Source organism: Lagopus muta, chromosome 19 (genome assembly GCF_023343835.1).
Source record: "Lagopus muta isolate bLagMut1 chromosome 19, bLagMut1 primary, whole genome shotgun sequence".
Taxonomy (NCBI): domain Eukaryota; kingdom Metazoa; phylum Chordata; class Aves; order Galliformes; family Phasianidae; genus Lagopus; species Lagopus muta.
Genome location: NC_064451.1, coordinates 1,479,618 through 1,502,950, shown reverse-complemented (window position 1 = coordinate 1,502,950; position 23,333 = coordinate 1,479,618). Strand labels below are relative to the sequence as shown.

General features: G+C 52.0%; 1 protein-coding gene across 2 annotated transcripts in view; it reads right to left on the bottom strand.

Moving 5' to 3' along the window:
- The window catches only part of LOC125702693 (uncharacterized), a 166,647-nt gene that overhangs the window by 124,311 nt on the left and 19,003 nt on the right, over positions 1-23,333 (bottom strand). The window contains exon 1 of one of the 2 annotated variants that reach the window (XM_048966304.1): positions 1,380-7,976. The exons of the other annotated variant lie outside the window; for it this stretch is intronic. The gene's annotated coding sequence lies outside the window, so the exon portion shown is untranslated. Of the gene's footprint in view, positions 1-1,379; positions 7,977-23,333 lie in introns of those variants that run through there. 2 annotated transcript variants of the gene reach the window in all.

Below are 23,333 nucleotides of genomic sequence, written 5' to 3'. Positions count from 1 at the left end.
GACATCAGGGCACAACAGAAACTCCACCTCTGTCTTCTTCCCAAAAATCCCATGTCACCTACAGTCTACAGGCCTTGCCTGCAAGGCAGTCCCTGCACAGGGGGACGCCCTGCCTGCCACTCACAGCCCACAGAGGCAGCAGCAGCAGCACCACCATAAGATGAGCTTGCACCTCCAGGCTCCTTGCGTGCCACCACGAACAGCACGCACGCCCAAGGAAGCACACAACAAACTGCCGCACCCTCAGCAATGCCGCGGCGCGCTACCGTAGGCAACGGCTCCAGCTGCTTCCCTCCCAGCCCATTGCCTCAGCATTTCTATCAACCTCTATCAAACAGAGCGCTACTTACTGTCTCTGGGCACTTGGGAACTGGCAGGGTTATGGCCCACACGCACACAAGCTGCAAAACGGCTCCAAACAAGAGGCCGGAGCGCAGCACGTTCTCCATCAGCGTGGGCTCAGGGACCTCAGGGGGCGAGAAACGCACTTCAGCGGCCATAGCGCAGACAGCCTGCTGCTCTGCTGCTCTCCAGGAGGCTGCTTTCTACAAGGGGGAAACGAGAGCCATCATTCCATTCGTGCGCTCCGACGCTGTGACTTCCTGCTAGCAAAAACTCCCAGCCTGACTCACAGACGTGCTCTCAAGATAGCCTTGGTCTTCCGACCCAACCACAAGGAGGGACGCCAAACTTGCATTTCAGCCAGAGCTGAACAGGCAAGAATCAACTTCTCCCTGAGCTTGATCGCACACGCACGACCACTGTCTCATGAACACCAACAACAAGAGTATTCCTACCATCAGCTGCGCATTTGCATCTACCTGGCTACGTACGTCTTCACGGCCTTGCTGCTGCTGTGCCGGACGGCACCAAGCACAGCAATAAAGCACGCAGAAAGCCCATCTGCTGAGGACAGGGGCATGAGCTGGGCTCACGCCTAAGCACTGCTTACTGCAAAGGAAGGCACACCTACCTGCCAACGGCCACGCACGCTGCTCGAGACACAGTCACACACTGTTCTCCTGAGGCCCAACGCAACGGCGCAGCCACTCACACTCTGCTCCTCGACGGTCTGCAACACAAAAGTCACAAGCTGCAAATTCAATCCATCCAAGATGCCATCGGGCCTCCGTGCTCACGGCACTCGCACTCATGTCTTCGCATCATCAATCAGGCGTGTGCTTACCGAGTGAGCGCTGCTCACTGCCACCCAACAGGAGCAATCGACCCCTAACTGTCAAGTATGAACAGGAACCTATGCCTAACACTAAAAGACTACAAGGAACCTATGCCTAACTCTAACAGAAGAACAGGAACCTATGCCTAACTCTAAAACATGAACAAGAACCTACTCCTAACTCTAAAACATGAACAAGAACCTACTCCTAACTCTCAAACATGAACAAGAACCTACTCCTAACACTAAAACGTGAACAATAACCTAATCCTAACACTAACACTAAACTTAACACTAAAATCAACAAGTAAACCAGGGACGGGGACTTAACAGGGTGAAGATGGAGCTGGGGGCCCGCAGAATTGGCTCCAGAGGAGGAGCAGATGGTAACTCATGCCACCCAGCTAATGCTGGGGGCGGGGGCCGCGCAGCGGGTAAGGAGCCGAGCGCCTGGACCAGCGATGGCGGTGGAGCTGTGACGGCGCCCATGCGGGGCCTGGCACGGTGGTGTGGTGCCAGGCCAGCTGTGCCGCAGGCGGATCCACCTCCATGGGCTCATCCGGAGGTGGATCCACCTCCATGGGCTCATCCGGAGGTGGATCCACCTCCATGGGCTCCACGGAGGTGGTCACAGCGCTGGTCCAGGCGCGATGGAAACGGACTCTCTTCTCCTTCCTCCTCCGCTTGATGGTCAAGGCGGCCCCCCTCCTCCTCTTCGCTACTGGGGCCCCCAGCTCTCCCTTCCGATGGGAAATAGGGCAAGCTTCGCCCCTCGCTCTCTTTGCTCCTGACATGGCTGCCAGAGCTCACAGAGGCGAGTGCGTTGGCCGGGGCAGCGGTGACCAAGGTGACGGCTGTGATGCGGCGAAGGTTCTAAAATGGCAGCCGCACTGCTGCCAATGGCGTTCCACATAGCATGAGGAGGGGGCTGCAGGACAGGGCACGGGACGGCAGCTAGAAGGCGCTCCCTGTGCCCAGCGGGCAGCCCTTCTCTCCGGCAAGCAAGAGGCCACAGAGGAGCCGGCCCCGAGAAAAGGGCCCTCGGCCTCCTTCATCCTCTCCCTTCTTCCACACGGGAATCTCTTGGGGCTGGCACACGCAGCACACAGCGCCATGTTCAGGGGCCTCCCGAGCCCAGCGCCAACAGCAGCAGGCTCCAAAGCGCACCTCACCACGCCTGCCTCCTGGCACACACAAGCTCCGCTTTCCACCTTAGCATCCAGCGCCTCCTCTTGCGCCTCACGGCTGCGGATTCAACCATTCCCTACCAGAAATACCGCCAGCTGCATTTTCATTACAATCACTCTCGCTCCATTCCACATCCGCGCACAATGCTGGCACACACACGGGGCCACCCTGGCTCACCGATGCTTCGCGGGGACCCACACAACAGCATGAGCCAAGCAGGCAGAAACGTGCCGGGCTCCTGACTGATGGCAGTCTTACAATCTCCCTCTCCCTCCCCCCACTCTGGCCTTTGGCTGAAAGGCCACCACTGGGCAAGAGCAGCATGGAAACGCTGGAAACGCTTTTCTCACAGAAATTCCTGTTTCTCCCATTCTATCTGGGGTATTTCCCCTTAAATGTGGCTTTTTCTGCTAGAAATCCTTGCGTTTCCCCCTAATTCAGGGGTTTTCTCCTAGAAATCTCTGTTTTTCCCCTTAAATCTGGGGATTTCTCACAGAAATCCCTGTTATTGCCATTGAATCTGGGGTTTTTCCCCTTAAATATGGCTTTTTCAGCCAGAAATCCCTTTTTTTACCCTTAAATATGGCTTGTTCTGCCAGAAAATCCTGGTTTTACAATTCAATCTGGGGTTTTTGCCCTTAAATATGGCTTTTTCTTCCAGAAATCACTGTTTTTCCTTTTAAATGAGGGGTTTTTCCCCTTAATTCTGGTGTTTTCTCACAGAAATCCCTGTTCTTTTCATTAAATCAGGGGTTTTCTCCCAAAACTCTCTGTCCCATTTCTCTGCCAGAAATCCCTGGTTTCCCATTTAAATCTGGGTTTTTTTCCCCTTAAATACGGCTTTTTCTGCTAGAAATCTCTCTTTTTCCAACAATATCTGGGGTATTTCCCCTTAAATGTGGCTTTTTCTCCTAGAAATCCCTGGTTTTCCCTTGCAATCTGGGGGTTTTACCCTTCAATATGGCTTTTCCACCTAGAAATGTCTGTTTTTCCCCATAAAACAGGAATTTTCTCCAAGAAATCCCTGCTTTTCCTATTAAATCTGGGGATTTTACCCTTCAATATGGCTTTTACTCCTAGAAATCCCTGTTTTTCCACTACATCTGTGCTTTTTCTCACAGAAATCCCTATTTCTCCCTTTTAAATCTGGGGTTTTTCCCCTTAAATATGGCTTTTTCAGACAGAAATCCCTGGTTTCCCCTAGAAATCTCTTTTTTTTTCCCCTTACATACGGCTTTTTCTGCTAGAAATCTCTCTTTTTCCAACAATATCTGGGGTATTTCCCCTTAAATGTGGCTTTTTCTCACCGAAATCCCTGTTTCTCCCATTAAATCAGGGGTTTTTCCCCTTAAAATTGGCTTTTTTTCTGCCAGAAATCCCTGTTTATTCCCAATAATCTTGGGTTTTTCTCCTGAAATATGGTTTTTTCTCCAAGAAATCCCTGTTTTTCCATTAAATCTGGGCTTTTCTCACAGAAATCCCTGTTCTTCCCCTTAATTCTGGGGTTTTTCACATTAAATACGGCTTTTTCCCCTAGAAATCCCTGTTTTTCCCCTAAAATATGGCTTTTTCTGCCAGAAATCCCTGTTTTTCCCATTAAATCTGGGGTATTTCCCCTTAAATGTGGCTTTTTCTCCTAGAAATCCCTGTTATTCCCTTTCAACCTGGGTTTTTTCCCCTTAAATCTGGAGTTTTTACCCTAAAATATGGCTTTTCCTCCTAGAAAGCCCTGTTTTCCCATTAAATCTGGGGTTTTCTCAAAGAAATCCCTATTATTCCCATTAAATCTGGAGTTTTTCCCCATAAAATGGCTTTTTCTGCCAGAAATCCCTGTTTTTCCCCTTAAATCTGGTGTTTTTACCCTTAAATATGGCTTTTTCTGCAAGAAAATCCTGGTTTTCTCATTAAATCTGGGGCTTTTCCCCTTAAGTATGGCTTTTTATCCCAGGGTCCTGAAGGAGCTGGCTGAGGTGGTTGCCGAGCCGCTCTCCATCATATTTGAGAAGTCGTGGCTGTCAGGTGAGGTCCCGGACGACTGGAGGAAGGGTCACGTCACTCCCATATACAAGAAGGGGAGCAGGGAGGACCCGGGGAACTACAGGCCGGTGAGTCTCACCTCCGTGCCTGGGAAGATCATGGAACAGATCCTCCTGGACAACATGCTCGGTCACATAAAGAACGAGCATGTGATCCGAGACAGCCAGCACGGCTTCACCAAAGGAAGGTCATGCCTAACTCATCTTGTGGCCTTCTATGATGGAGTGACGGCATTGGTGGACGAAGGGAAGGCGACCGATGTCATTTAGCTGGACCTGAGCAAGGCCTTTGACATGGTCCCCCACCACATCCTCATCTCCAAATTGGAGGGAAGTGGATTTGATGGGTGGACGACCCGATGGATAAGCAATTGGTTGAAAGGCCGCAGACAGAGGGTGGTGGTCAATGGCTCTATGTCCAGGTGGAGGCCGGTAACAAGCGGTGTCCCCCAAGGGTCTGTCTTGGGACCGGTGCTCTTTAACATCTTTATTAATGACATCGATGAGGGAATTGAGTGCACCCTCAGCAAGTTTGCTGACGACACCAAGCTGAGTGGTGCGGTTGATACGGTGGAAGGAAGGGATGCCATTCAGAGGGACCTCGACAGGCTGGAGGGCTGGGCTCAGGTGAACCTGATGAGGTTCAACACGGCAAAGTGCAGGGTTTTGCATTTGGGCCGGAAGAACCCCAGGCACCTGTACAGGCTGGGAGGAGCGGTCCTTGAGAGCAGCTCGGCAGAGAAGGACCTGGGGGTCCTGATGGACGAGAGACTGAACATGAGCCAGCAGTGCGCTCTGGCAGCTCGAAAGGCAAATGGGATCCTGGGCTCCATCAGGAGAGGGGTGGCCAGCAGGGACAGGGAGGTGATTGTCCCTCTCTACTCGGCTCTTGTGAGGCCCCATCTGGAGTCCTGTGTCCAGGTGTGGAGCCCTCAGTACAAGAAAGACATTGAGATTGTGGAAAGGGTCCAGAGGAGGGCGACTAAGATGATCAGGGGGCTGGAGCAGCTCCCCTATGAGGACAGGCTGAGGGAGTTGGGCTTGTTCAGCCTGGAGAAGAGAAGGCTGCGGGGTGACCTCATGGCAGCCTATCAATATCTGAAGGGAACCTACACCCAGGAGGGGAGTCAACTCTTCACAAGGGCTGACAACAGCAGGACTAGGGGAAATGGTTTTAAGTTGAAGGAGGGAAGATTTAGGTTGGATGTTAGGGGGAAGTTCTTTACTAGGAGAGTGGTTGGGCCCTGGAACGGGCTGCCCAGGGAGGTTGTGGATGCCCCGTCCTTGGACGTGTTCAAGGCCAGGTTGGACGGGGTCCTGGGCAACCTGATCTGAATGTGGATGTTTGGTGGCCCTGCTAGGCAGGGGGGTTGGAACTACATGATCCTTGGGGTCCCTTCCAACCCGGGTCATTCTGTGATTCTGTGTGATGCTGTGTAAACATGGCGTTTTCTGCCAGAAATCCCTGTTTTTCCATTAAATCTGGGCTTTTCTCACAGAAATCCCTGGTTTTCCCATTAAATCTGGGGTTTTTACCCTAAAATATGGGCTTTTCTGCTAGAAATCCCTGTTTTTACCCTTTAATCTGGGCTTTTCTCCCAGAAATCTCTGTTTTTCCCCTTAAATCTGGGGTATTTCCCCTTAAATGTGGCTTTTTCCCCTAGAAATCTCTGTTTTTCCCCTTAAATCTGGGCTTTTCTCACAGAAATCCCTGGTTTACCCTTAAATACCCTTAAATATGGCTTCTTCTGCCAGAAATCCCTGGTTTTCCATTAAATCTGGGCTTTTCCCCTTAAATCTGGGGTTTGCTCACAGAAATCCCTGTTTTTCCCATTACACCGGCGGCTTTTCCCCTTAAATATGCTTTTTTCTCCCAAAAAATCCCTCTTTTCCCCTGAAATATGGGGTTTTTCCACTTATATATGGCTTTTTCTGCTAGAAATCCCTGTTATTCCCCTTAAATCTGGAGTTTTTCCCCTTAAATATGGCATTTTCTGCCAGAAATCCCTGGTTTCCCCTTTAAATCTGGGTTTTTTTCCCCTTAAATACGGCTTTTTCTGCTAGAAATCTCTCTTTTTCCAACAATATCTGGGGTATTTCCCCTTAAATGTGGCTTTTTCTCCTAGAAATCCCTGGTTTTCCCTTGCAATCTGGGGTTTTTACCCTTCAATATGGCTTTTCCACCTAGAAATCCCTGTTTTTCCCCATAAAACAGGGGTTTTCTCACAGAAATCCCTCTTTTTTTCTATTAAATCTGGGGTTTTTACCCTAAAATATGGCTTTTCCTCCTAGAAATCCCTGTTTTTCCATTACATCTGGGCTTTTCTCACAGAAATTCCTATTTTTCCCATTAAATCTGGGGTTTTTCCCCTAAAATATGGCTTTTTCTCACAGAAATCCCTGTTTTTCATCTTTAATCTGGGGTTTTTACCCTTACATGTGGCTTTTTGTGCCAGAAATCCCTGTTTTTCCTTTTAAATTTGGGGTTTTTCCCATTATATATGGCTTGTTCCCCTAGAAAGCCCTGATTTCCCATTAAATCTGGGGTTATCTCAAAGAAATCCCTGTTATTCCCATTAAATCGGGGGCTTTTCCCCTTAAATATGGCTTTTTCTCCCAAAAATCCCTGTTTTTCCATTACATCTGGGCTTTTCTCACAGAAATCCTTGTTTTGCCCCATAAATCTGCACTTTTCGCCCTTAAACATGGCTTCTTCTGCCAGAAATCCCTGGTTTTCCATTCAATCTGGGCTTTTTCCCCTTAAATCTGGGGTTTGCTCACAGAAATCCCTGTTTTTCCCATTACACCGGGGGCTTTTCCCATTAAATATGCTTTTTTCTCCCGAAAAATCCCTCTTTTCCTCCTTAAATATGGGGTTTTCCACTTACATATGGCATTTTCTGCTAGAAATCCCTGTTTCTCCCATTAAATCAGGGGTTTTTCCCCTTAAAATTGGCTTTTTTCTGCCAGAAATCCCTGTTTATTCCCAATAATCTTGGGTTTTTCTCCTGAAATATGTTTTTTTTCTCCAAGAAATCCCTGTTTTTCCATTAAATCTGGGATTTTCTCACAGAAATCCCTGTTCTTCCCCTTAATTCTGGGGTTTTTCACATTAAATATGGCTTTTTCTGCCAGAAATCCCTGGTTTTCCCATTAAATCTGGGGTATTTCCCCTTAAATGTGGCTTTTTCTCCTAGAAATCCCTGTTATTCCCTTTCAACCTGGGTTTTTTCCCCTTAAATCTGGAGTTTTTACCCTAAAATATGGCTTTTCCTCCTAGAAAGCCCTGTTTTCCCATTAAATCTGGGGTTTTCTCAAAGAAATCCCTATTATTCCCATTAAATCTGGAGTTTTTCCCCATAAAATGGCTTTTTCTGCCAGAAATCCCTGTTTTTCCCCTTAAATCTGGTGTTTTTACCCTTAAATATGGCTTTTTCTGCAAGAAAATCCTGGTTTTCTCATTAAATCTGGGGCTTTTCCCCTTAAGTATGGCTTTTTATCCCAGGGTCCTGAAGGAGCTGGCTGAGGTGGTTGCCGAGCCGCTCTCCATCATATTTGTGAAGTCGTGGCTGTCAGGTGAGGTCCCGGACGACTGGAGGAAGGGTCATGTCACTCCCATATACAAGAAGGGGAGCAGGGAGGACCCGGGGAACTACAGGCCGGTGAGTCTCACCTCCGTGCCTGGGAAGATCATGGAACAGATCCTCCTGGACAACATGCTCGGTCACATAAAGAACGAGCATGTGATCCGAGACAGCCAGCACGGCTTCACCAAAGGAAGGTCATGCCTAACTCATCTTGTGGCCTTCTATGATGGAGTGACGGCATTGGTGGACGAAGGGAAGGCGACCGATGTCATTTAGCTGGACCTGAGCAAGGCCTTTGACATGGTCCCCCACCACATCCTCATCTCCAAATTGGAGGGAAGTGGATTTGATGGGTGGACGACCCGATGGATAAGCAATTGGTTGAAAGGCCGCAGACAGAGGGTGGTGGTCAATGGCTCTATGTCCAGGTGGAGGCCGGTAACAAGCGGTGTCCCCCAAGGGTCTGTCTTGGGACCGGTGCTCTTTAACATCTTTATTAATGACATCGATGAGGGAATTGAGTGCACCCTCAGCAAGTTTGCTGACGACACCAAGCTGAGTGGTGCGGTTGATACGGTGGAAGGAAGGGATGCCATTCAGAGGGACCTCGACAGGCTGGAGGGCTGGGCTCGGGTGAACCTGATGAGGTTCAACACGGCAAAGTGCAGGGTTTTGCATTTGGGCCGGAAGAACCCCAGGCACCTGTACAGGCTGGGAGGAGCGGTCCTTGAGAGCAGCTCGGCAGAGAAGGACCCGGGGGTCCTGATGGACGAGAAACTGAATATGAGCCAGCAGTGCGCTCTGGCAGCTCGAAAGGCAAATGGGATCCTGGGCTCCATCAGGAGAGGGGTGGCCAGCAGGGACAGGGAGGTGATTGTCCCTCTCTACTCGGCTCTTGTGAGGCCCCATCTGGAGTACTGTGTCCAGGTGTGGAGCCCTCAGTACAAGAAAGACATTGAGATTTTGGAAAGGGTCCAGAGGAGGGCGACTAAGATGATCAGGGGGCTGGAGCAGCTCCCCTATGAGGACAGGCTGAGGGAGTTGGGCTTGTTCAGCCTGGAGAAGAGAAGGCTGCGGGGTGACCTCATGGCAGCCTATCAGTACCTGAAGGGAACCTACACCCAGGAGGGGAGTCAACTCTTCACAAGGGCTGACAACAGCAGGACTAGGGGAAATGGTTTTAAGTTGAAGGAGGGAAGATTTAGGTTGGATGTTAGGGGGAAGTTCTTTACTAGGAGAGTGGTTGGGCCCTGGAACGGGCTGCCCAGGGAGGTTGTGGATGCCCCGTCCTTGGACGTGTTCAAGGCCAGGTTGGACGGGGTCCTGGGCAACCTGATCTGAATGTGTATGTTTGGTGGTCCTGCTAGGCAGGGGGGTTGGAGCTACATGATCCTTGGGGTCCCTTCCAACCCGGGTGATTCTGTGATTCTGTGATTTTTAACAAGGAAATCAGTTTCCATTTAGAAGAACACTCTACACCTAGACGTGTTTCACATCTACTGTAAATAAAGTAAAAATTAAAGGGTATAATGATGAATGTCCAGCAGTAGGTTTTTATCCACTTAGCCATCTCAGAAGTATTCAATCCAGTTCTGTAAGAACTCAATAACAAATTTTAATTTGGAGGCACTTGTCTGGATAAAAAGGAAGTCTTCTAAGTAGTGCCTACAGTCCTTTTTTCTTTAATGTATGATATTTATGAAATGCTACATACATGAGAGCCCTTTTTAGGACAGCACATCTGCAAGAAATCAGAAGATCACACAGAGAATGTGCTGTGAGAATCTGGCCTAGAAGGCTGCAGACAGAATGCCAGTTCCTGTGCTGTAACTATTTGTCTTTTTTTTTCTTTTCTTTTCTTTGAGAGAGGAAAGCCTTAAAGCTTTAATCTCACACACAAGCTCATCACATCCCAAGTCTATCTGTAATGCTCTCCAAATGAGAATGAATTCGGAAGGATGATGCTCAATCTTTAAATCCTTCTCTGCAGAGCTGTTTTCAACTTTCAGGTTCATAAAAGGGATCCTTGCTGTGGCTCTAGAACTTTCTGACGTGTCCTACCTGTTATGCTTGACAACCACACGGTAGAATTCAATTGCATTTAGGACTAAAAGTTTTCCTTGCATGATTTCCTGTCTAGTGTGATAGAAACAACTTAATGTGACAGCACACTTCCATTGTCACTGGTGGAAAACAAATTCCCCTCCCTCCTGGCCACTGTTATTAACTCCAAAGCAAAGAGCATGTGCAAAAGGCAAAGGAAAAAGAACAAATGTAAAAACTGGATCCACTGCTCCCAAACTGCCAGCCCACCAAAACAACACACATGCTAACAGAAATAACACAAGGAAATGCCCCGTGCATTTTCCTAGAAGAATATTTAAAGATTCCAAAAAACTCCGTGACTTCATTATCATTCAAATATCACTGTTACAAAGTCTTATTTACTTTTTTGTTCTTTGTTTACACTATTTAGTTCTGAAGAAGTCACACTGTTACATGACTCAGGGAATTAGCAAATACATTCAATTTACTTAAATAGGGTAATTACTACTACACTCAGCTGACATGAGTAGCCCTTTTGCAATGAACTGCCCTGTGATGTGTGCTTAAAATAAAGGAAAATATGCATGTATATTTTAAGAGCATTAAGAAGGAAGAACACTTGTAACTCCAGACATATAAAAGCTTTTCATCTTCTACTTTCTGTATTTTTCTGAAGTACTGATTGAATCCTAAGCTACCAGAATGAAGGCAGCTCTGTAGTCTCAGAATCAAATGAAAAAATAATACAGTGTATAAATTCTTCTGGGTGAGACAGACCACAAAAAAGCCACCAAAACAAGCATGAGAGATCAATGCACTTGAAGGAGTTAATGTTATGGTAAGGTTAGGGCTGGAAACACTGACAGGATAGGAGCAGCAGCCCCTAGCCTGCTTTGGTAGGTCTTCTGTCATTCTGAAAGACAGTGCATTCTGGTAACCATACCCACACCACACTCTGAACACAGTGGGAACAGAACCCATACTCAGGAGCCTTTTTCCACACTTGGGAAAAAACAAACAAGGCGACTGCTGAAACTCATCATGCTCAATTACTGAGCAAGATGCTAAAGCTCCAACATTTAATGAAAGAAATGAAGTGCTTATGTGCATGTATACAAGTGTACACACACACAGGCACGCAGCTCTTACTCACAGTTTACTTCCAGAATGGCACGGACAGACTTGGCAAGGTCTCTGGCTTCTGCTGCAAGAGCTGTGGTAACAGTTGGTCCAATCCTCCCCAGCCGGGCAAGAAGTGCTTTAGAAGACAATGGTGTCCTTCTGCCACTAAAAGAAGGGGAGAAAAAGGCATTTATTTGTAAGGTGAGCAAAGGTTCCCTTCAATAAAGTAAAGCTTGAGTGTCATTCTATGAAAAAATCACTAGTATCATCAAGCATAAGTTGGTTTCAGAATTATTCTGTCTGTATAACAAAGGCTTTTAGGAAAGTTAAAATAAAACAGCATATTTAATCTCCCACCCCCGCACTGAGAATAACAGCATTCAGAAACACACAACAGAAAACTAAGGAAAAAATACAAGACAATTTTTAGGGACAAAAGTAGATTATTTTTCAATATGTGTGTGAATAACAGCTCATATCTGCTTACCTCAGAACAGCCGAGGAGGGAGAGTTTTCGGAAAGCATTTCATGCACAACCTGTTGGCCACAGTAAGAAGTTAACAGCTCATAAATCAGTGCAGTCAAGAAGGTCAGATCTTTGGCACGTGGGCTCTGATCTGTACTTCATAATGTTGTTTCTGTTATAGCGTTTCAAAACATTACTAAATACCATTTTTCTGCCTTCTTCCTCTGCAATATTTCACAGAAATCAGTATGCTCGTGAAAAATACGTTTAAGAAATCCAACCAGTTTCACTGACTCCACGTACAGCAAGATGAAAAGACATTCCTACAAGAACAGCGCCTGTATTTCCAGCATGGTGCACCAAGCTGGGGAATCAACACAGGGCTTTTCCAAACAGAACAGTGCAGTGGCACAGTTACCTCTACGAATTGTAGCAGTTTTTCAGTAGCCACCTCAAAGCTCTTCCTAGCCGACTCCGATTTCCGCAGCTGACAGTCAAGAACAGTAACCCTCTTTCTCAAATCCCGGATGCTGTCCTGGAAAAGATGTTTGGTACATGCTAGTTTAAGGCCTTTATTTTCATCATTTGCTTCCATGGCTCACAAAGGTAAAAGGTGTGGATTGAAACAGACGTCTGAAATGTTTTACACCTTATGTTTCCTACCCATACCTGCTCAGGTAAGCTCTAGTAAATAAGCTCCCGGGTATCATATCAAGATAAATTCAGACTGGCAGCTGACAGCAGTGATGGGCTGAAACTGAGGATGCTCTGTACTGATTTATGAACAGATGAACAGCGCCGAAGTTAACTGTTAACTGGGTCTGTTCAGCCTTGAGAAAAGGAGACTGAGAGGGGACCTGATCCAGGTCTACAAATATCTGAGGTGTGGGGGGCAGAATGGCGAGGCCGGACTCTTTTCAGTGGTGAGTGGAGACAGGACAAGGGGAAAAGGCTGGAAACTGCAGCATAGGAAGTTCTGCACAAACATGCGCAAGAACTTCTTTACAGTGAGGTGATGGAGCACTGGAACGGGCTGCCCAGGGAGGTGGTGGAGTCTCCTTCTCTGGAGATGTTCAAGACCTGCCTGGATGCCGACCTGTGTGACCTGCTGTAGGGAACTGCTTTGGCAGGGGGTTGGACTCGATGAGCTCTGGAGGTCCCTTCCAACCCCTACAATTCTGTGATTCTGTGAAATCTGGGGTTTGCTCACAGAAATCCCTGTTTTTCCCATTACACCGGGGGCTTTTCCCCTTAAATATGCTTTTTTTCTCCCAAAAAATCCCTGTTTTCCTCCTTAAATATGGGGTTTTCCACTTACATATGGCTTTTTCTGCTAGAAATCCCTGATATTCCCACTAAATCTGGGGTTTTTCCCCTTAAATATGGCATTTTCAGCGAGAAATCCCTGTTTTTCCCCTTAAATCTGGGCTTTTCTCACAGAAATCCCTGTTTTTCCCAAATTACAATCACTCTCACTCCATTCCACATCCGCGCACAATGCTGGCACACACACGGGGCCACCCTGGCTCACCGATGCTTCGCGGGGACCCACACAACAGCATGAGCCAAGCAGGCAGAAACGTGCCGGGCTCCTGACTGATGGCAGTCTTACAATCTCCCTCTCCCTCCCCCCACTCTACTGAGGCAGCACTTCTCCCAAGCAACAAACACAATCACACACAACGGCAGCCCTGGCTCGGCCCAAGAAGGGACGTCCACAGCAAGCACATCTTCACAAACCTTCTTCCAGCTCCGCACCCTCCGGCCAACACAGCACCCGGGCGCCTTGCTCCACCGCCCGCCCGGGCTTTGCTGCCTACAACCAGGCCCTACGGGGCCTCCTCCTTCGCACACCCCAAACACCAACAAAGCTCCGCACTCGCACGGCCTTCCCTCACAGGAAGCTGCCCCCCGACCCCGCACCACTCGCCGGCGCCGCACGCATCGCCTCTGCGTGCCGGCAGCACCGCCAGCTCCTCCCCCGAGCGCCCCTCCATGCCCCCGCACCCAGGCCCGACCCCGCTCCCAGCACACAGCCCGCTCCTCCCGGCCCCGCTCACCGGCCCGGCGCCGCCATGCCGCGCTGCCCCGGAAGTGCTCTCCGCCGGCACCAAGCACTTCCTGCCCCGGCCCTACCAACCGCCTGCGGCGTCACGTTGCTAAGGCCGGCCTGGGGGAGGCCCGGGGCCTGGACGAGGGGGAGGGGCAGCTGGGGGGGGCCGCTGCCGGATTCCCCTCGGGTGGCGCCGGCGGCATGCGACTTGTCTTCTTCTCCTTTTCTGCCTTTTCCCTTTTCCCCCTTTTGCTTTTCTTTGCCTTGCTTCTCTTTTCTCTTCCTTTCCTTTTCTCTTTCTCTCTTCCCCTTCACATTTCCCTTTTTCTTTCCTTTCATTTCTTACTTTCTTCACCTCCCCACCCCTCCCCTCCCCTCCCCGCCCCTCCCCTGCCTTCCGTTTGCTTTCTGTCCACACGCAGTCTGCACATCTCCAATGGACATGCCTGGAGAAGATCACCTACGCAGGCAATAAATGGCTTGTGCTGTGCTTCACTGCTTTGTGCTCTTGAAAGACTCTGATTTGTTTTGCCCTTTCCTAGGTATCAGGAGGGCCCGGCTGGCTTTGCTGCGGAGCCTTATCACCCCACAGTCTGAAGACGTGGGGGAAAAGCCCAGCAGCTCCGTAGCTGCCAAGGGAAGACTTCATGCCCTGGCCTTCATACAGCCCGGCTCTCCCCGCTCTGCTCTGCGCTCCTGCCATCCCCTGCAGCCCCTGTGCTGCCACAAACACGAGCGCGGCTCGGGCCCAACGCCCTCCCTGCTGCACGCCCTCTCACGGCCCCAGGTGCTGCACCCACACCACTGCCCCAGCCCCGCAGCCCTCCTGCCCGCAGCGCAGCCCCACGCACCGGGCTCGGCCCCAGCCCCCAGCAGCTGATGGAGGTGACTCGGCCCCCGCTGCATCCACACCCAAACCTAACACGCACTAACCGCTCCTCAATACTCCCTTTCCCTCCTTTGCAGCCAGCTCCTTGGCTGCACGCAGCCCGACAATCCGCTCTTTCCTCTCCAGCAGTGCAGCAGGCAGGCGGCCAGGCAGGCAGGCAGGCAGGCAGGCAGCAGAAGGCAGTGCCGTGTAGCACGCTGGACCCAGTGCACCGTGCAGGCTCCTTCGTGGATGGACGAAGACGCCGACGCGCCAAGCCAAAATGGCAGGCAGACACTCTTGACGTGCGGCCTCTGCTCTCCTCTGCTCTCCTCTCCTCTCTCGGGCTCCGGCTCACCAAGGTGCCCTCGCAGCACCCAGACGCTCCACACGCGCCGCTGCCCATGACGCGCTCCAAGCCACTGCAGCTGAAGCAGCGCAGCACGGCTCGCTGCCCTCCCGGCTCACGCCTGAGCTCTGGGCCCGAGGCGCGCTCACCTGCAGCCCTCCCGCTGCCCTCTCCTCCTGCCCCACTCCCAGCGCTGCTCTTCACACCAGCCCACCCGCACTTGAACTCCTCGCGGCTCAACGGCAGCCTGACGTGCAGGCCACGGCTGCCCGCAGCTGCAGCTGGCCTTCCCAGGGCAAGCAGGAACAGTCAGTGCTACACAAGGCTGAAAAAGCCACCAGGGAAGCTGGAGGGACGAGCTCAAGGGGCTGAGTGCAGGGACACCTGGCTTCCTCGCGCGCTGCTTCCTCTCCTTTTCTTTCTCTCACGCCTCACAGAGCAAGCTGATGCTCACACGCTTCGCTCGCACTTACGCTTTGGCTGAAAGGCCACCGATGGGCAAGACCAGCATGGAAACGCGGGAAAAGCAGCTCCATCGCCAGGGAGGGACGTGAAGCCGGCCCGTTCATCGCCCTGCCACTGCCAGCCCAAGCCAGGCATGTTTGGACCAGCTACTGAAAGAGGCAGCACCAGGTCTAAAAGCTTTCTTTCCCTTTTATTTTAAACTAAGGGATTTGGGTTGCATTCTGTAGATACGTCAACAGACAATAAAATAGGCTGGATACCGCTCAGGACCAGCGACATGCGCTAAGTTCACCTCATCATCAACATTCTGAAACAGCTATCGAGCTGAAGGACCCTGAAGGAATGCAGCGTCCCCAGCTCTTGCCACACATGAAATCCCGCACAGGCAAAGTCCGATTTCTTGGTCGCGCATCAGAAGCCCTTCCAGCTTCCTCAGTTCCTCTCCAATGTCCGGGCAAGGGAAAGCACGGCCACGCCACAAAACCAGACGGACAGTGCGCTGCCTTTGGAGCACCTCTCAGCCAGCATTCCAGCTGCTTCCTTTGGCCTTGGAGGCTTAGCGCTCAAGCCCTCACCGTTTCTTTTGGCTTTCCTTCTTGGCTTTCTTGCTTAGCTGTGCAGCACTTGCCTTTGGTTTCTTCACCGTCTCCCAAGTCTTAGACTCCAAGCCGTCCCAGTCCTACACGAATCAATTCACCAACAGTCAAGTCAGGGAACTTTCTGACAATTGCCCCACAGCTCGCTTTGGGAGCTCAAGTCACCTGACTGGGCAGCTCTGGGTGCCAGTGCTGCACATTGCCTTCCTGACATCAGGGCACAACAGAAACTCCACCTCTGTCTTGTGCCCAAAAATCCCACGTCACCTACAGTCTACAGGCCTTGCCTGCAAGGCAGTCCCTGCACAGGGGGACGCCCTGCCTGCCACTCACAGCCCACAGAGGCAGCAGCAGCAGCACCACGATAAGATGAGCTTGCACCTCCAGGCTCCTTGCGTGCCACCACGAACAGCACGCACGCCCAAGGAAGCACACAACAAACTGCCGCACCCTCAGCAATGCCGCGGCGCGCTACCGTAGGCAACGGCTCCAGCTGCTTCCCTCCCAGCCCATTGCCTCAGCATTTCTATCAACCTCTATCAAACAGAGCGCTACTTACTGTCTCTGGGCACTTGGGAACTGGCAGGGTTATGGCCCACACGCACACCAGCTGGAAAACGGCTCCAAAGAAGAGGCCAGAGCGCAGCACGTTCTCCATCAGCGTGGGCTCAGGGACCTCAGGGGGCGAGAAACGCACTTCAGCGGCCATAGCGCAGACAGCCTGCTGCTCTGCTGCTCTCCAGGAGGCTGCTTTCTACAAGGGGGAAACGAGAGCCATCATTCCATTCGTGCGCTCCGACGCTGTGACTTCCTGCTAGCAAAAACTCCCAGCCTGACTCACAGACGTGCTCTCAAGATAGCCTTGGTCTTCCGACCCAACCACAAGGAGGGACGCCAAACTTGCATTTCAGCCAGAGCTGAACAGGCAAGAATCAACTTCTCCCTGAGCTTGATCGCACACGCACGACCACTGTCTCATGAACACCAACAACAAGAGTATTCCTACCATCAGCTGCGCATTTGCATCTACCTGGCTACGTACGTCTTCACGGCCTTGCTGCTGCTGTGCCGGACGGCACCAAGCACAGCAATAAAGCACGCAGAAAGCCCATCTGCTGAGGACAGGGGCATGAGCTGGGCTCACGCCTAAGCACTGCTTACTGCAAAGGAAGGCACACCTACCTGCCAACGGCCACGCACGATGCTCGAGACACAGTCACACACTGTTCTCCTGAGGCCCAACGCAACGGCGCAGCCACTCACACTCTGCTCCTCGACGGTCTGCAACACAAAAGTCACAAGCTGCAAATTCAATCCATCCAAGATGCCATCGGGCCTCCGTGCTCACGGCACTCGCACTCATGTCTTCGCATGAGCAATCAGGCGTGTGCTTACCGAGTGAGCGCTGCTCACTGCCACCCAACAGGAGCAATCGACCCCTAACTGTCAAGTATGAACAGGAACCTATGCCTAACACTAAAAGACTACAAGGAACCTATGCCTAACTCTAACAGAAGAACAGGAACCTATGCCTAACTCTAAAACATGAACAAGAACCTACTCCTAACTCTCAAACATGAACAAGAACCTACTCCTAACACTAAAACGTGAACAATAACCTAATCCTAACACTAACACTAAACTTAACACTAAAATCAACAAGGAAACCAGGGACGGGGACTTAACAGGGTGAAGATGGAGCTGGGGGCCCGCAGAATTGGCTCCAGAGGAGGAGCAGATGGTAACTCATGCCACCCAGCTAATGCTGGGGGCGGGGGCCGCGCAGCGGGTAAGGAGCCGAGCGCCTGGACCAGCGATGGCGGTGGAGCTGTGACGGCGCCCATGCGGGGCCTGGCACGGTGGTGTGGTGCCAGGCCAGCTGTGCCGCAGGCGGATCCACCTCCATGGGCTCATCCGGAGGTGGATCCACCTCCATGGGCTCATCCGGAGGTGGATCCACCTCCATGGGCTCCACGGAGGTGGTCACAGCGCTGGTCCAGGCGCGATGGAAACGGACTCTCTTCTCCTTCCTCCTCCGCTTGATGGTCAAGGCGGCCCCCCTCCTCCTCTTCGCTACTGGGGCCCCCAGCTCTCCCTTCCGATGGGAAATAGGGCAAGCTTCGCCCCTCGCTCTCTTTGCTCCTGACATGGCTGCCAGAGCTCACAGAGGCGAGTGCGTTGGCCGGGGCAGCGGTGACCAAGGTGACGGCTGTGATGCGGCGAAGGTTCTAAATTGGCAGCCGCACTGCTGCCAATGGCGTTCCACATAGCATGAGGAGGGGGCTGCAGGACAGGGCACGGGACGGCAGCTAGAAGGCGCTCCCTGTGCCCAGCGGGCAGCCCTTCTCTCCGGCAAGCAAGAGGCCACAGAGGAGCCGGCCCCGAGAAAAGGGCCCTCGGCCTCCTTCATCCTCTCCCTTCTTCCACACGGGAATCTCTTGGGGCTGGCACACGCAGCACACAGCGCCATGTTCAGGGGCCTCCCGAGCCCAGCGCCAACAACAGCAGGCTCCAAAGCGCACCTCACCACGCCTGCCTCCTGGCACACACAAGCTCCGCTTTCCACCTTAGCATCCAGCGCCTCCTCTTGCGCCTCACGCCTGCGGATTCAACCATTCCCTACCAGAAATACGGCCAGCTGCATTTTCATTACAATCACTCTCACTCCATTCCACATCCGCGCACAATGCTGGCACACACACGGGGCCACCCTGGCTCACCGATGCTTCGCGGGGACCCACACAACAGCATGAGCCAAGCACGCAGAAACGTGCCGGGCTCCTGACTGATGGCAGTCTTACAATCTCCCTCTCCCTCCCCCCACTCTACTGAGGCAGCACTTCTCCCAAGCAACAAACACAATCACACACAACGGCAGCCCTGGCTCGGCCCAAGAAGGGACGTCCACAGCAAGCACATCTTCACAAACCTTCTTCCAGCTCCGCACCCTCCGGCCAACACAGCACCCGGGCGCCTTGCTCCACCGCCCGCCCGGGCTTTGCTGCCTACAACCAGGCCCTACGGGGCCTCCTCCTTCGCACACCCCAAACACCAACAAAGCTCCGCACTCGCACGGCCTTCCCTCACAGGAAGCTGCCCCCCGACCCCGCACCACTCGCCGGCGCCGCACGCATCGCCTCTGCGTGCCGGCAGCACCGCCACCTCCTCCCCCGAGCGCCCCTCCATGCCCCCGCACCCAGGCCCGACCCCGCTCCCAGCACACAGCCCGCTCCTCCCGGCCCCGCTCACCGGCCCGGCGCCGCCATGCCGCGCTGCCCCGGAAGTGCTCTCCGCCGGCACCAAGCACTTCCTGCCCCGGCCCTACCAACCGCCTGCGGCGTCACGTTGCTAAGGCCGGCCTGGGGGGCGGCCCGGGGCCTGGACGAGGGGGAGGGGCAGCTGGGGGGGGCCGCTGCCGGATTCCCCTCGGGTGGCGCCGGCGGCATGCGACTTGTCTTCTTCTCCTTTTCTGCCTTTTCCCTTTTCCCCCTTTTGCTTTCCTTTGCCTTGCTTTTCTTTGCCTTGCTTCTCTTTTCTCTTCCTTTCCTTTTCTCTTTCTCTCTTCCCCTTCACATTTCCCTTTTTCTTTCCTTTCATTTCTTACTTTCTTCTCCTCCCCTCCCCTCCCCGCCCCTCCCCTGCCTTCCGTTTGCTTTCTGTCCACACGCAGTCTGCACATCTCCAATGGACATGCCTGGAGAAGATCACCTACGCAGGCAATAAATGGCTTGTGCTGTGCTTCACTGCTTTGTGCTCTTGAAAGACTCTGATTTCTTTTGCCCTTTCCTAGGTATCAGGAGGGCCCGGCTGGCTTTGCTGCGGAGCCTTATCACCCCACAGTCTCAAGACTTGGGGGAAAAGCCCAGCAGCTCCGTAGCTGCCAAGGGAAGACTTCATGCCCTGGCCTTCATACAGCCCGGCTCTCCCCGCTCTGCTCTGCGCTCCTGCCATCCCCTGCAGCCCCTGTGCTGCCACAAACACGAGCGCGGCTCGGGCCCAACGCCCTCCCTGCTGCACGCCCTCTCACGGCCCCAGGTGCTGCACCCACACCACTGCCCCAGCCCCGCAGCCCTCCTGCCCGCAGCGCAGCCCCACGCACCGGGCTCGGCCCCAGCCCCCAGCAGCTGATGGAGGTGACTCGGCCCCCGCTGCATCCACACCCAAACCTAACACGCACTAACCGCTCCTCAATACTCCCTTTCCCTCCTTTGCAGCCAGCTCCTTGGCTGCACGCAGCCCGACAATCCGCTCTTTCCTCTCCAGCAGTGCAGCAGGCAGGCGGCCAGGCAGGCAGGCAGCAGAAGGCAGTGCCGTGTAGCACGCTGGACCCAGTGCACCGTGCAGGCTCCTTCGTGGATGGACGAAGACGCCGACGCGCCAAGCCAAAATGGCAGGCAGACACTCTTGACGTGCGGCCTCTGCTCTCCTCTGCTCTCCTCTCCTCTCTCGGGCTCCGGCTCACCAAGGTGCCCTCGCAGCACCCAGACGCTCCACACGCGCCGCTGCCCATGACGCGCTCCAAGCCACTGCAGCTGAAGCAGCGCAGCACGGCTCGCTGCCCTCCCGGCTCACGCCTGAGCTCTGGGCCCGAGGCGCGCTCACCTGCAGCCCTCCCGCTGCCCTCTCCTCCTGCCCCACTCCCAGCGCTGCTCTTCACACCAGCCCACCCGCACTTGAACTCCTCGCGGCTCAACGGCAGCCTGACGTGCAGGCCACGGCTGCCCGCAGCTGCAGCTGGCCTGCCCAGGGCAAGCAGGAACAGTCAGTGCTACACAAGGCTGAAAAAGCCACCAGGGAAGCTGGAGGGACGAGCTCAAGGGGCTGAGTGCAGGGACACCTGGCTTCCTCGCGCGCTGCTTCCTCTCCTTTTCTTTCTCTCAGGCCTCACAGAGCAAGCTGATGCTCACACGCTTCGCTCGCACTTACGCTTTGGCTGAAAGGCCACCGCTGGGCAAACCAGAAAATTCCTGTTTCTCCCATTAAATCAGGGGTATTTCCCCTTAAATGTGGCTTTTTCTGCTAGAAATCCCTGTTTTTCCTCCTAAATCAGGGGTTTTCTCCTAGAAATCTCTGTTTTTCCCCTTAAATCTGGGGATTTCTCACAGAAATCCCTGTTATTGCCATTAAATCTGGGGTTTTTCCCCCTAAATATGGCTTTTTCTGCCAGAAATCCCTTTTTTACCTTTAAATATGGCTTATTCTGCTAAAAATCCCTGTTTTTCCCATTAAGTCTGGAGTTCTTACCCTTAAATATGGCTTTTTCTGCCAGAAAATCCTGGTTTTCCAATTAAATCTGGGATTTTTACCCTTAAATATGGCTTTTTCTTCCAGAAATCCGTTTTTCCTTTTTAATGTGGGGTTTTTCCCCTTAAATCAGGGGTTTTCTCCCAGAAATCTCTGTTTTAACCCTTCAATCTGGGTTATTTCCCCTTAAATGTGGCTTTTATTCCAAAAAAATCCCTGTTTTTCCATTACATCTGGGCTTTTCTCACAGAAATCCCTGTTTTGCCCCATAAATCTGCAGTTTTCGCCCTTAAACATGGCTTCTTCTGCCAGAAATCCCTGGTTTTCCATTCAATCTGGGCTTTTTCCCCTTAAATCTGGGGTTTGCTCACAGAAATCCCTGTTTTTCCCATTACACTGGGGGCTTTTCCCCTTAAATATGCTTTTTTCTCCCAAAAAATCCCTCTTTTCCCCTGAAATATGGGGTTTTTCCACTTACATATGGCTTTTTCTGCTAGAAATCCCTGTTATTCCCCTTAAATCTGGGTTTTTTCCCCTTAAATATGGCATTTTCTGCCAGAAATCCCTGGTTTCCCCTTTAAATCTGGGTTTTTTTCCCCTTAAATACAGCTTTTTCTGCTAGAAATCTCTCTTTTTCCAACAATATCTGGGGTATTTCCCCTTAAATGTGGCTTTTTCTCCTAGAAATCCCTGGTTTTCCCTTGCAATCTGGGGTTTTTACCCTTCAATATGGCTTTTCCACCTAGAAATCCCTGTTTTTCCTCTTAAATCTGGGGTTTTTACCCTAAAATATGGCTTTTTCTCACAGAAATCCCTATTTCTCCCATTAAATCTGGGGTTTTTCCCCTTAAATATGGCTTTTTCTGCCAGAAATCCCTGTTTTTCATCTTTAATCTGGGGTTTTTACCCTTAAATGTGGCTTTTTGTGCCAGAAATCCCTGTTTTTCCTTTTAAATTTGGGGTTTTTCCCATTATATATGGCTTGTTCCCCTACAAATGTCTGTTTTTCCATTACATCTGGGGTTTTCTCACAGAAATCCCTGTTATTCCCATTAAATCTGGGGTTTTTCCCCTTAAATATGGCTTTTTCTGCCAGAAATCCCTGTTATTCCCCTTAAATTTAGGGTTTTTCCCCTTAAATATGGATTTTTCCCCTAGAAATCCTTCTTTTTCCCCTTAAATTTCGGGTTTTTCACAGATCACAGAATCACAGAATCACAGAATCACCCGGGTTGGAAGGGACCCCAAGGATCATGTAGTTCCAACCCCCCTGCCTAGCAGGGCCACCAAACATCCACATTCAGATCAGGTTGCCCAGGACCCCGTCCAACCTGGCCTTGAACACGTCCAAGGACGGGGCATCCACAACCTCCCTGGGCAGCCCGTTCCAGGGCCCAACCACTCTCCTAGTAAAGAACTTCCCCCTAACATCCAACCTAAATCTTCCCTCCTTCAACTTAAAACCATTTCCCCTCGTCCTGCTGTTGTCAGCCCTTTTGAAGAGTTTACTCCCCTCCTGGGTGTAGGTTCCCTTCAGGTACTGATAGGCTGCCATGAGGTCACCCCGCAGCCTTCTCTTCTCCAGGCTGAACAAGCCCAACTCCCTCAGCCTGTCCTCATAGGGGAGCTGCTCCAGCCCCCTGATCATCTTAGTCGCCCTCCTCTGGACCCTTTCCAAAATCTCAATGTCTTTCTTGTACTGAGGGCTCCACACCTGGACACAGGACTCCAGATGGGGCCTCACAAGAGCCGAGTAGAGAGGGACAATCACCTCCCTGTCCCTGCTGGCCACCCCTCTCCTGATGGAGCCCAGGATCCCATTTGCCTTTCGAGCTGCCAGAGCGCACTGCTGGCTCATGTTCAGTCTCTCGTCCATCAGGACCCCCAGGTCCTTCTCTGCCGAGCTGCTCTCAAGGACCGCTCCTCCCAGCCTGTACAGGTGCCTGGGGTTCTTCCGGCCCAAATGCAAAACCCTGCACTTTGCCGTGTTGAACCTCATCAGGTTCACCCGAGCCCAGCCCTCCAGCCTGTCGAGGTCCCTCTGAATGGCATCCCTTCCTTCCACCGTATCAACCGCACCACTCAGCTTGGTGTCGTCAGCAAACTTGCTGAGGGTGCACTCAATTCCCTCATCGA